This window comes from Otolemur garnettii, unplaced genomic scaffold (genome assembly GCF_000181295.1).
Source record: "Otolemur garnettii isolate 467f Iridium unplaced genomic scaffold, OtoGar3 scaffold00083, whole genome shotgun sequence".
Taxonomy (NCBI): domain Eukaryota; kingdom Metazoa; phylum Chordata; class Mammalia; order Primates; family Galagidae; genus Otolemur; species Otolemur garnettii.
Window position 1 is genome coordinate 8,593,650 of NW_003852478.1, and position 12,640 is coordinate 8,606,289.

Genomic DNA, 12,640 nt, shown 5'->3' on the forward strand with positions numbered 1-12,640 from the left:
TCTTAAGCTTTATTTCTCACTTGCACTGTCCCCTTCCAAGGTCTAAGAGGAGCTCCAGCAACCTATTCACATGGATGATATTTTTGCAAAATTTGAAAAAAGTGAGACATCTTAGTAAACACTGGTTGAGAACGTTCTCTCCCCGCCACTAGTTTCCATCCATCATGTTTTCCATCTTATTGGGTAATAGTGGAATGGCCAGGGGAAGGTGAGTTGGAGACGTTTAACTTGGAGTTAGTGGGGTGCCCTGACACAGTTATCACTCAGTTCCCTGCATAGAGAGGTTACTGCTGGCCTCCCAGCATAAAACTTCTTCCACGGATAGGCCAAGTGCCCACTCTGGAACTTGTGTGGGATCATAACACAGAGATGAAAGGCATTGGCCATATTATATTATAAATGTGGAGACAAACAGAGCTTTGTCAGACACTAGTCCATGCAGAATTCTCAATTATCAGACATGTAAAATTGTAAGTTGAAGATCTGATCTCATTGTGTACCATTCAAAATAAAATTTCTATTGTATCAGAGACAGGCTTGATATTGCAATGCGCACAAATATAAACATGTCATATGTTCTTTAAAATGGGAATTCTAAAATGGAATTTTTCAGAATTCATATGAATGTAGGGCATAGATTTGCAGCAAGGTTACCAAACTTGAGTTTCTGTGCACCCAGCACGTGAGAGGCTCTTGGGAGATCTAACACCTTTTGCAGTTTGGTGATTCCAGATGAAACGGCTGGCAAAGTTCTTTTCCTTAAAAATATATCACTAAACAATATAGCCTTCCTGGTCCCACGAACCCTGAAACTGTCCTTAAAGAGCAATTCTGCTTAGATTATCTTCACCTAGTAAGTCACAAAGCCCTAACGTGTTAGACTACCACGTAGTCTGGTGGGGATTTTTCCCCCCACATATTTTCTTTTAAGGTTCAAGACTCTTTTTATAAATGAAAGTTCACATGAAGAAATGTAGTAGAAAATCCTAGCGGTTGATTCTGTGTAGAGAATAATAAGTGATAGATAAAAGTAAAGCATAAGAAACAACACACTGAACTGAATCAGCCTGAACACCTAACTTGAAAAAGATACATCCTCTCCTCTATCTCTGATAAGAAGATCCCACATCCAAAACACTGAGGTAGGCAAAGATGTCATTAGGGCACAAAAGACATTAATCATAAAACAAAATAATTTCATCAAAATTAAAAACATCAGCTGGACTGTGTCACAGGGGAGCCCAGACATTTGGCTAAATATTTCTGAGTGTTTCTGAATGAGATCAGAATTTGAGTCTGTGCACTGAATAAAGCAGATCATCCTCCTCCATGTGGGTGGGCATCACCTAATCCACTGAAGGCCTGAGAAGAACAAAAAGCAAAGGTGCCTGATGTGGCAGTTCGCACATACAACCCTGGTACTTTGGGAGGTCAAGATGAGAGGATCACTTAGGGCCAGGAGTTAGAGACCAAACTGGACAACATTCAAGGTCCCCGACATGATCTCTAAATTCCAGACTGATTCTCGGATTCCTGTTCTATTTGGTGATGCTCTGTTTTGTGCCATTCTTTTCTATCTCTTCATACAAATATGGGCAACAGAGAGAGGCAATGACATAAATAGATAAGCATATGTATAACACCTATTCACAGGCTCATAGAGTCTTAGAAACCCAAGGCTTTCCTTTACTGTCCTTGTTTAACAAAGAAAGGGAGGCCTAGGGGATTAAGTGATTATCCTAAAACATATATATCATCTCTTGATTAAATAACTTCAAATAGGGAAGGGGGCTTTAATTATACCCTCCAAGAGTTAGTACATAAAAACAAGTGCGAATATGCAAGTACACATTTTAATTTTTTTCTCTGTTGGAATGAGTCCCTAGCTTTCATCAAACTCTCAAAGGGATCTATTTTTGTTCAGATAAATCTTTAGCATCCAGAACAATGCCTGGCATATGAGAGAGACTCAGAAAACTAGTTGACTTATATGTGTCAAGTTCTCAACCAAGGAAAAGTTAATAACCACTGAAATTGAATAAAATAGAATATGGTCATGCTCTGGGAAATAATCCTGACCATTTTCTGCCTCCAGCATGCTCTGTCTGTATGGAGTCTCTCATTGTCCTCTCACTCTGAGTCCCAGATGAATCATACAGTGCTGTACCAGTTAAGAAAGATACTTGAAATCATAATTTCATCTCCTTTAGGGAATCATCCATCTTTTTAATTTAACTTTAGTATCCTATTTAATGTATAAGGGCTTAATGACAGTTAATAAATGATAATTAATTTAGGAAATGACTGTTTTGACTTTACTGAAATAATTCAAATTTTCAAATGCTTGTAATTTTCATTAGTTCAATAAAGTAAGACATCCTAAATCCAATTAAATCTAAGTTGCCTTACTTTACTATTAGACCAAGCACCAGGAAAAAATTCTAGTACATCCGGAGTATATGATGGAACAATTGTTAAAACCATGACTTTGGAAAAGGCCAGGAAATGCTTTGGGCCTAAGACATGTGGTATTATACGCAGACAACAGCAGTGCCGGGCAGTAACAGGTTCTCAATAAATAGTTGACAAACCAATGAATTAAGAAGAGGTAGTTAATACTGGTGGGGGAGCAGGTAACCCTCTTTGAGCAGGGGAAGCATCAACCTTCAGAACCTTAAGATCCTTGTCTGAAAGAGCAGGTGTTTTATGAGCCATTGAGGAATAGTACCATGCTGACACAGTTATTTACCTAGATAGCAAATACAACTGTCTGTCAATAGTTCCTACACACCTCCTTTTGGTAGTTTGTTACTGAGGAGAGAAGTATAAGTCCAGGGACAGGGACCCAAGACAGAAAATGCAGGATACCTGGCAAGAACAGGCCAGGCCCTTCGTGCCATTGGTATGTGTGACAATAACTTACATTTCAAAAAACCACTATTGCTATCTGGAAATAAGTTAAACTCTTCAGAAATATTTAAAGATCACACTTCACTTTGCTAATGGGACTCAAAAGCCTCTTTCTTACAGGACTGGGTCTTACTCACGTTTGTTCTCAAATCCCAGCAAAGAGTAGCCGCTTAGCAAATGACTACGGACAGAAATTAAGTATAATCAAGAGCATTACTGAGTGTCATCAAGGAAGATTCTACAGTGTCTTCCCATTTATCTTTTCTAGCTTGCAATATTACTTTACATCACAAGAAAAGAGGAGCTTTCTCATCCTAAAAACCTCCTGAAAAGTAATTATCAATTTGACATACAGGTACCATCTAAGACTTAAAGAAATGATCACAGGAATTGTGGATGCTCCCTTGGAAAGTGTCAAGAGGGATTTTTCTCTCATTACTCTGTATCCCTTGAACAATGGTCCTCAATATTTTAGAAAGAAAAGAATCTAAGATTCCTATGTTCAATGAGACACCAAATTTAATGCAGTTGTCTTCCCTGGAGCTGAGGTTTCTTTGGGCTCAGTGTTGTTTTCATCTGAGCGACCACCTGACAAGGGCCCTGGAGAAAGACTGAGTAACTGAGTGCCAAAGAAATCTGTAAATGTACCTTCTTCTATACTGAACATAAAGATCATCAAATTTACTACTGAATCATCTAATGGGCAATCCATAGTCAGGTTTATACAGCTCCCAACTCTTGAGCTTATCACTAATGTAGAGATTGTTTAGAGGATATATAATTTTTAGTTGTAGTTCCATGCCAGAATTTTAACTAGAGAAGTTAATACTTCTATTGTGTACTTACAGATGTGGTGAATAAAAGGAAATTCGAGTTTAAATTATCAGATATAATGGTTGTTCCAACCCTGAAAGAAAAAGGGGGAGGGGACTCAGAGTGCATTGAAAAACTGTATTTATTCATGCAGAGCTTTCATTCAGACTATTATACACCCCTGAGAATGGCTCACATCACAATCTGAAAGCTGCAGATACTGGTGTGGACGTGGAGAGATGGAACACTTTTACGCTGCTGGTAGGACTACAGACTAATAAAACCCTTTTGGAAGGAAGTATGGAAAATCCCAGAACTCAAGCTAGACCTCCCATTTGATCCTGCAATCCCATTACTGGGCATCTCCCCAGAAGAAAAAAAAAATCCTTTTATCATAAGGACATTTGCACTAGACCATCACAGCTCAATTTACAATCACCAAAATGTGGAAATAGCCTAAATGCCCACCAACCCAGGGGTAGATTAACAAAGCTGTGGTATTTGTGTACCATGGAATAATTCAGCCATTAAAAGAGATGGAGACTTTACATCTTTTGTATTAAACTGGATGGAAGTAGAACACATTATTCTTAGTAAAGCATCACAAGAATGGAGAAGCAAGAATCCAACATACTCAGTTCTGATATGAGGACAATTGGCCTAGTACACGATGGGGGTTAAGGGAAAGGGGGCTGCATGGGGAGGAGGTGAGGGATCACAGAGTGAGACACACCTCTTGGGGGCAGGGCACAATTATAAGGGGGACTTTACCTAACAAATGTAATCAGTGTAACCTGGTTCTTTGTACCCTCAATGAATCCCCCCAAAATAAATAAATAAAATAAAAAACAAAGACAAGTAAATGAACAAGTGTTTATAGAATCTTAAGAAAAAGTAGGGGAGAAAACTCCAAGATGTCATTGAAGTGAATGCCCTACAGAGTAGGCAGAATAATTTGAGGTGAGACTATTAAATAACTGAAGTTTGACTTGCATGCTCTGCCTCTGTTTCTATAAATGTATTTCCTCTCCTTGGGTGTCTCTGAGGATCTTTGGCCCCTTCCTGAAATCTCTGCCTTGGTCGTCACCATCCAGGGCCTCACAGCAAATCAAAGGATGAACAACTAATTTGATAAACTAATCTTTGCTAAATTGTCGTGGGAAATAATTTAGGGCTTGTCTCTTAAATAAAAGATAATAAATTTTAGCTTTGGTCTTGCTAAGACACCTGAAATAACAATAGCAACACCTCATGTTCTGACTGTGCTATTAATTTACAAGCAAACATCAGTGTTTCTTTCTGTGTCAAGCTTTAAAGGGGTATGAAGATGAATAAGACACTAACCCTGTCTACCAGGGCCTTATCAGCTAATAAAAGGGATACAGAAGTAACTTTGATCAAAGCAGTGAGTACCAGGATCGGAATGGGCATGGTGCCAAGAAAGAGCTGAGTGCTCACCATGCCAGCTGCCACTGTGCACTCCTGAGGTTCTCATGTGCTTGATGTTGATGAGTCCTCCGAGATCTAGTGGAGAAGGGTGACCTTAGCAGTAACAGAGGAGCAGGACAATTAGTGAGGTCCCCAAGGGAAAGCTAAATCGCTAGAAAGAGAAGGCAGGCCTCTGAGGTCCAGCCATCCCCAGCTATAATGAAGAATCTCTTTTCTTTCGTTACCTTGAAGGGCCTAGGTTCAATTTTTCAAAGGAGTTGACAGATTTCCTTAAATTCATACATAGCCCTTCAAAGGTAGAAGGGAAGCTGAAGAAAGATTACTGTTACAATCTACCGGGTCCGGAGACTTTCAAACGAATTTAACCTTTGTGCTTTACGTTATAATGACGGATACCAATAATTCCAGGTCTGGATGGATGACACAGGGTGCCCTGGAAGAGCAACAAGGAGACAACCAGGGCATCACCTTCAATCACTTCCCAAGTCACCCTCAGCTCCGAGGCTGGCGCCCATTAGACAAGTCACAAACTGAGCTACAGGAGCCACATGCACCCACAAGTCTCCTGGCTCCTCCTCTTCTTCCATTTTCACTTCTGTGACATTAGATCAGGTTTTCACACTCTCTAGGTTACCAGAATGTTCCTTGTTTCCACTATATCTGACAGCAATGCATCGTCTCTCAGTAGACACTAGAATGATTCTTAAACACAACCAGGTCACTCACATCGATAAATGGCAGGTTTTTTTCTAATATCTTTTTGAAGCTGAACCTAAAGCATTGAAAGGTTCCATCCACCTCCTTTCTCCTGAGTTGATTTCTTCAGCCTTCCACACTACATACCTCTCCACTCCAGCTCAGAACCACAATGTAAGGTCCTCTGTGAAGCTTGCCTTTACCTGTGCTATCTGTTTCCTCTGGACTCTCCAACAACCAGCGTCTCTCAAAGCCATCTCTGTACAGGAACTTTATGTCCATGCTGTACTTATTATCTTAGAAAACTTATAATTGCTAACCTTGATTGAACTTTCATACCCAAAGTCAACACTTCTATAACTAACTCCATTAATATTGATTTGCCTGTTAATTTGATAATTTTGATTTATTTACTCTAAATGTGTTATTTTGTTGTCTCACATTGTCTCTCAGCTTTCAACATCCCTGAAATCAGAAATCATATCCTTCAATTGTGTTGTTTCATTTTTGTATTTTCTTATCCCATCTCCCCAATCTCTAAGACAGTGCATTTTGAGCTATGAATTAGCAAATTACAAAGTCAGTTTAGTATGTCTCCTACCAACATCTTTAAATGAAATAGAATTGAACTGAAGAGAACTGAAAATGCCAGGGCCTCACCCAGGGTAAGGGCAAGTATCTTTCTGAAACTCTCACTCAGAGGTAGTTTTTAGGTCATGATGCAAAACATATTTCTTACTATGAGCTGTGATTAAAAAACCTTGAGAGACAGGGACCAGAGTGTCACTGAACATCTGCCTGAAGTAAGAAAAATAACTTTTACAAATTTATTTGCATCCCCTAACATTTGTTCTCAGACTCCTGGCTTATTTCCCTTAGGCTTTTGATGGCAGCCAGTTGGCTCTGAGCACCAATGAGTGACCTCCTAGATTAGATCCCGCTTGTCCCTTGGATTGTAGCTGTCCCCTGCATGCTGCTGTCCACCTATACTTGGTCTCAAACCCTTCTCTGGTACCAGATGCAAACATGCCCCAAGAAAAAGCTCAAAGATGATGACGGCAAAGGCCCTGATATACATAAATATACACACCTGGGTGGTTTGGGGAGCAGGGTCCCCAAATATCCTCTTTCTATGTTATTTAGGTCCAAATAACTGATTTTATTATATAATGGGAAAAAGAAGATTCAGGAAATTAACATTTCTTGGTGCTTCCTGAGAGTTAAACTTTAATTCATGGAGGACTCCTTAAATACATGATCTGAAATTAGTAACTTAGTTGATTTTGAAAAGAGAGCAGCAAAATTTTTGCATTTTTGAAGAAATAAGTCCTGTGAGAAAGTAATCTAATTACTAGTTATTAGCTAAGATGATATAATTTTTTTAAACTTCCCTAATGCAAACACTTTGCTTTAAAAATGGCCTAGCAGAGACTTTCCTCTGCAATTACTTTAGTTAAAATATAAAAATAGACAGTGATGTGGGGAAGTCTGTAGCTTTTCTTGTTGTAATTATTGAAATTTCTACATATTTGTACAGTCACAGAATTCCATCCACAGTTTTTCCTGGAGTCATAAATGACTGTGCTGGGTCCATCAAGTGCTCTCACAACATTTGGACAAGGATGTTCATGTCCTTACCTTGTTTGCTGCCATTTAGCCAATGCAGAGGAAACAGCACATAAAGGAGGTTTCTTTTATAGAGGCAGCTTTAACTGGATTAAGAAAAAAAAACTTGCCAGTGACTTATTTCACAAGATATTAGGTACGAAGTGCACACAAGTTGGAAGGGAAGTTCCCTGAGAAAAGCTGAAGGCTCTCCTCTTACTCCAGCATAATCACTTCATGGCCTTATAGTCCTGGGATGGAAGCCCTTGAAATGTAAAGAGCTCAGAGAAGAGCTACCAAGATCTCTACGGAGTTAGAAAGTCCTCATTAGAAGATACTGTCACGGCTCCGCGCCTGTGGCTCAAGCGGCTAAGGTGCCAGCCACATACACCTAGGGTGGCGGGTTCGAATCCAGCCCGGGCCCGCCAAACAACAACGATGGCTGCAACCAAAAAATAGCCGGGCATTGTGGCGGGTGCCTGTAGTCCCAGCTACTTGGGAGGCTGAGGCAGTAGACTCGCTTGAGCCCAGGCGTTGGAGGTTGCTGTGAGCATGATGCCACAGCACTCTACCCAGGGGGATAGCTTGAGGCTCTGTCTCAAAAAAAAAAAGACACTCACAGTCAAGAATGCACAGATGTCTACTTTCTAGAGCAGTGGTTCTCAACCTTCCTAATGCCAGAGCCCTTTAATTCAGTTCCTGTGGGTTGCGACCTACAGGTTGAGAACCGCTAACTCTAGAGCCAAACAATAGTAAGAAGTGGGTGAATGAGTGAGAGATGGGTAGGTGGGACTGAATTATTAATACTAAACTCTGCTGATGGTTTGAAGATGGTCTCTGCATGCTTTGTAGGATGGAATTGGTCCATAAACCACAGCTTTGCCCTCACTCAGGTCTGCATTCCAGGAGGCAGGCACTGTCTAGAACAGTGGTTCTCAACCTTCCTAATGCCGCGACCGTTTAATAAAGTCCAAAGGGGTCACTACCCACAGGTTGAGAACCACTGGTCTAGAATGTGAGACATGGGTAGTACCCAATAGACATGTATAACATTCGTTTTCATCTTATATCCCTGTATTTTTTTTCATTACCATTTTATCATTTATTTCACATTTTCTTCTATAGATTTCTTTCATGGAGTAAGGAGGGTTATAAATAAATACCACATAAGGTAAATTAAATGTTGTTAAAGAGTAAAAGGAAGAATGTAAAAGGTGGGGGCCATAAAGGACTTAAAAACGAAGGTGTGTGGGGTTTGGAGGATGGGGAAATCACAAAACTGGAGAAGTCAGGAACCGTTTCACAGAAGAGGTGATTTCCGACATGGTTATAACCAGTAGGCCGAGTGTGACCAGCACAAAGGATTCTGAAAGGGGAAGACAGCCAAATCTTCTAATTGATTAAAAATAATTTTACTCAAATACATACTGATTGATTTTAAAAGAGAACCTTAAAGTACAAAATCTAACAATATGACCTGTAGTATCTATCGGCATAAGGAACAGTGAGCCAGAAAGTCTGTCTTTCCTTTTGGCCACGAAGAGAACAATGGGAGATTCCTGTGGTGAGAGGTAAACAAATTCATCAGAATTTAGGATACTCAAGGCTATCATTTTAATTCTTTGAAAGTGGCTGTAATTTTTATTGTTCATTCTATGATCAATGTTGAAATGCATTGCTCCACGATCTATCAATCCCTACTCTAAGCCGGAGAGAACACACTGATCATTTTCCTTACGTCTCACACCCACCTCCACCTGCCTGCTCGAGGCTCATCTGAGGGGAATGGCCACCACCAGGGCATCCTCCATGGCTGCAGGGCACCAAGGCTTTTGTGGGAAGGGTCCTCTGGGATTGTTAGCATGGTTCTGGTCTTCCAAGATTTTCCTTTCCCATAGGGAGACCTAACGTGATCACCCCACTATGATTCTGAGGGTCTCAAGAGGAAACCCAGGTTCTTTTACCCCTGGACCCAAGGGACTAAATCCTTGAGACAAGCTAGAGTTCCTTCACTGCCTGTGCTGCTTCCTTGGTGAGTTCTGGTGTCCTGAGGACCTTCCATGTGCCCTGATGGCTGCCATGCAAGGTCCTTGTGAAGGCAGATACCACCTGCTTCCTGCTCCTTATTCACAGGGAGCAGCTTAGCCCCCAGCTTCCAAAGACCATCAAGACAGGAACACCACCCACACCTAAATCTTCTGTTGGTACTGAGAGCACTGGAGGAGCATTACTTCACACCCTTTCATGTGTGTTTCCCAGAATCTCCTCTGGACTCTCACAAGCACTAGAGCCTTAAACAGTCTCAGTTCACTCCAGCCCTGATTCCCACATCCAGAATATGAGAGTCCCATTCCTCAGGGCTATATGGAGCTTACAGGGATCCCTTCCAGATACACTATTGACACACCCTGTGAATTCAAAAAGGTCTTCCTTCCCAGCCTTGCCCTGCCCCTGGGAGAGAATGCAAATGGTGCCAGACTAGGTTGGACTAAAACAGTGTTTGCCAAATTTTACCTGGTCACAAAAAGTCATCAAGGCCAGGGCTGGTGGCTCATGCTTGTAATCCTGGCACTTTGGGAGGCTCAGGCAGGAAGATTACTTGAAGCCAGGAGTTTGAGACCAGCCTGAGTCAGCGTGAGGTATTTATAAAAAATAGAAAAATTGGCCAGGCTGGTGGCATCCATCTGTAGTCTTAGCTACTTAGGAGGCTGCAGCAGGATGATCCCTTGAGCCCAGGAGTTTGAGGTTGTGGTGGATGACACCTCTGCAGTCTAGTTGGGGCAACAGAGTGAGACTTTGTATCAAAAAAAAAAATATATATATATATATGCATATATATATATATTTTTAAAAATATCTGAGAGTGGTGACACACACTTTTTTTACACAGAAGGACTTCCTGAAGATTCTATCACTGCCCTTGCAGCGAACCACCCCACCTTCCAGTCCCTGCTTCAGAGCTCCTTGGATGGCATTGCAGACCCATGTGAGGACAGAGTTTTCCACACTCCATGGGCCTGATGATTTCAATCTCTGGGCCTTCCTGAGAAGGCTTTAGCTTTTAATATTCATTAGTTTCTTTTGAACTTGTTGGCAACTTTGTTTGTCCTGGACAGCCTATGATGTAATCGGTCTATTTATGATAATCCTGGCACTATAAAACAATATATAAATAGTCTCTGCCACAGTGTCCTGCATATGTCTATATTCCCTAATAATTTTTCTTAGTTGTGTACTGCATATGACATCTGTTTCTCCAGTTTAACAACAAACCTAGTAATTACAATAAAAAAATCACTTATTTAGCACCTTTATTTATACAAGATATTTTATACAATACAATAAATACATTTTAAAATTTTCTTTAGATTTCTTTTCTCCTTCAGAATAGAGCCCATAGCTCCAACTTCTTTCTTATTTTTACTCATCCCTAACACCACTAAGATGCACAGATTCAAATAAGGTGATAAAATGCTGATTACAACATTAGGTGGTCTATATATACCATGGAATACTGTTCAGCCATAAAAAGACGGAGATTTTGCATCTTTTGTATTTACCTATATGGATTGGGGAACATTCTCCTAAGCAGAGTATCTCAAGAATGGAAAAGCAAGCATCCAATGTACTCAGTACTAATCTGAAACTAGTTGATAAAAAACTACAGGCCCGCATGAGAGAAAAACTAACTAAATTCAGGAATGGTGGGGTAGAAGGAGGGGCTCAGTAAGTTACCACCTCTGGGTACAATGTAGGGTACACAGCCCACTTCCTGGGTGAAGTCTGAGTCTACAACTCAGACTTTGGACTTTACTTTATAAAGGCAAATAATGTACCCTCATATTAAACCTGAAATTTAAAAATAAAGGAGGGATTTAAGGTAGCAGTTCTCAACCTATGGGTCACAACCCCTTTTTAACAATGAAAATACATTGCAGCATTAGGAAGGTTGAGAACCACTGACTTAAGGGATAGCATGACAACTGGGGTGATAGTGAGAACTCAGTCAACCTCAGTGACTAGAATGCTTGGAAATCTCTTGTTAGAGAATTTAATACATCAGCCCTTAAATGTCAAAAAAGAAGAAAGGTTTGCATTTTTAGTCCCTGGGTCATCCTGGACATTAAAGAGGACCATCTGGCAATCTACTTGATCAGTGGAAAAGTTTTGGTAAACCAAAACTTCGTCTCCCTGAAAATCCTGAATGCGAAGGTTGGTTAGAAATCTGAAAAATTGTGTTTTCCATGTTTACATTGGTGTAGATTCTATAGTAAATGATTGGCTGATTTAGGATTTGTAAAGCTAAGAAATACAGAGAAAAGTTCATTCTGTTTCCTAGGAATTCTGCCTCTAGAGTCTCCTCTTAGAAATCTTAATAGTCTTATCTGAAATTCCTTCTTTTGAATCAAGCATTCAGAAAAATAGAAAATTCTAAAAGAACAAGGGCAGCATGGATGTAATTCATGAGGGAACGGTCATGGCCTGCGCATGTGGGACACCCCATGCTCCGTGCTCACTGTCTCAGCTCATCCATCTGCACGTTTATAAGACATTGATTAGCCTGAAGCTTTTGGAAGTGAAGTGACTTGTTCCAGTCCCTCCAGTGACGAGTCAGGACTCTGACCAAGATCTGTGTAACTGCAGAGAAAAAGTTATTTTACCAACATCAACAAAAGGCTACTGCGCACTCAGTGCTCAGGACTGAGGACTTGGCAGTGAACAGAGGGCAGATACTTGCCTTTGAGGAGTCTCCTTTCTAGGGACTCCCAGAGCATCATTTGGGATATTTCAAATATTTAGGGTAATTGAAGATATCTTTAAAATGTCTGGAGAAACACTGAGAAAGGAATGATGAAACCCTCAGAGTGCTGAATTCCACAAGAAACCCCATCCAGAGGTATTTTTACACTTACTTTTCTAAGGTTCATTAACACTAAGGCAATTTTTTCTTTATTTCACAAATAGTGAAAGGCAGAGACCCACTGGAAAGGGTCTGATTAGCATCTCATTAAAGTTAACTCGTGATTCATCTGCTGCTGCTCCAAGGCACCAGGTTGCACCCTGTACCACTGGACACCAGGGTCCATGTTGGTGTTTACTTCTTGTGTCACATTTAATAAACGAAGTCATGGTCTCCACAGACATTCCATGTAGCTGCAATTGTAAC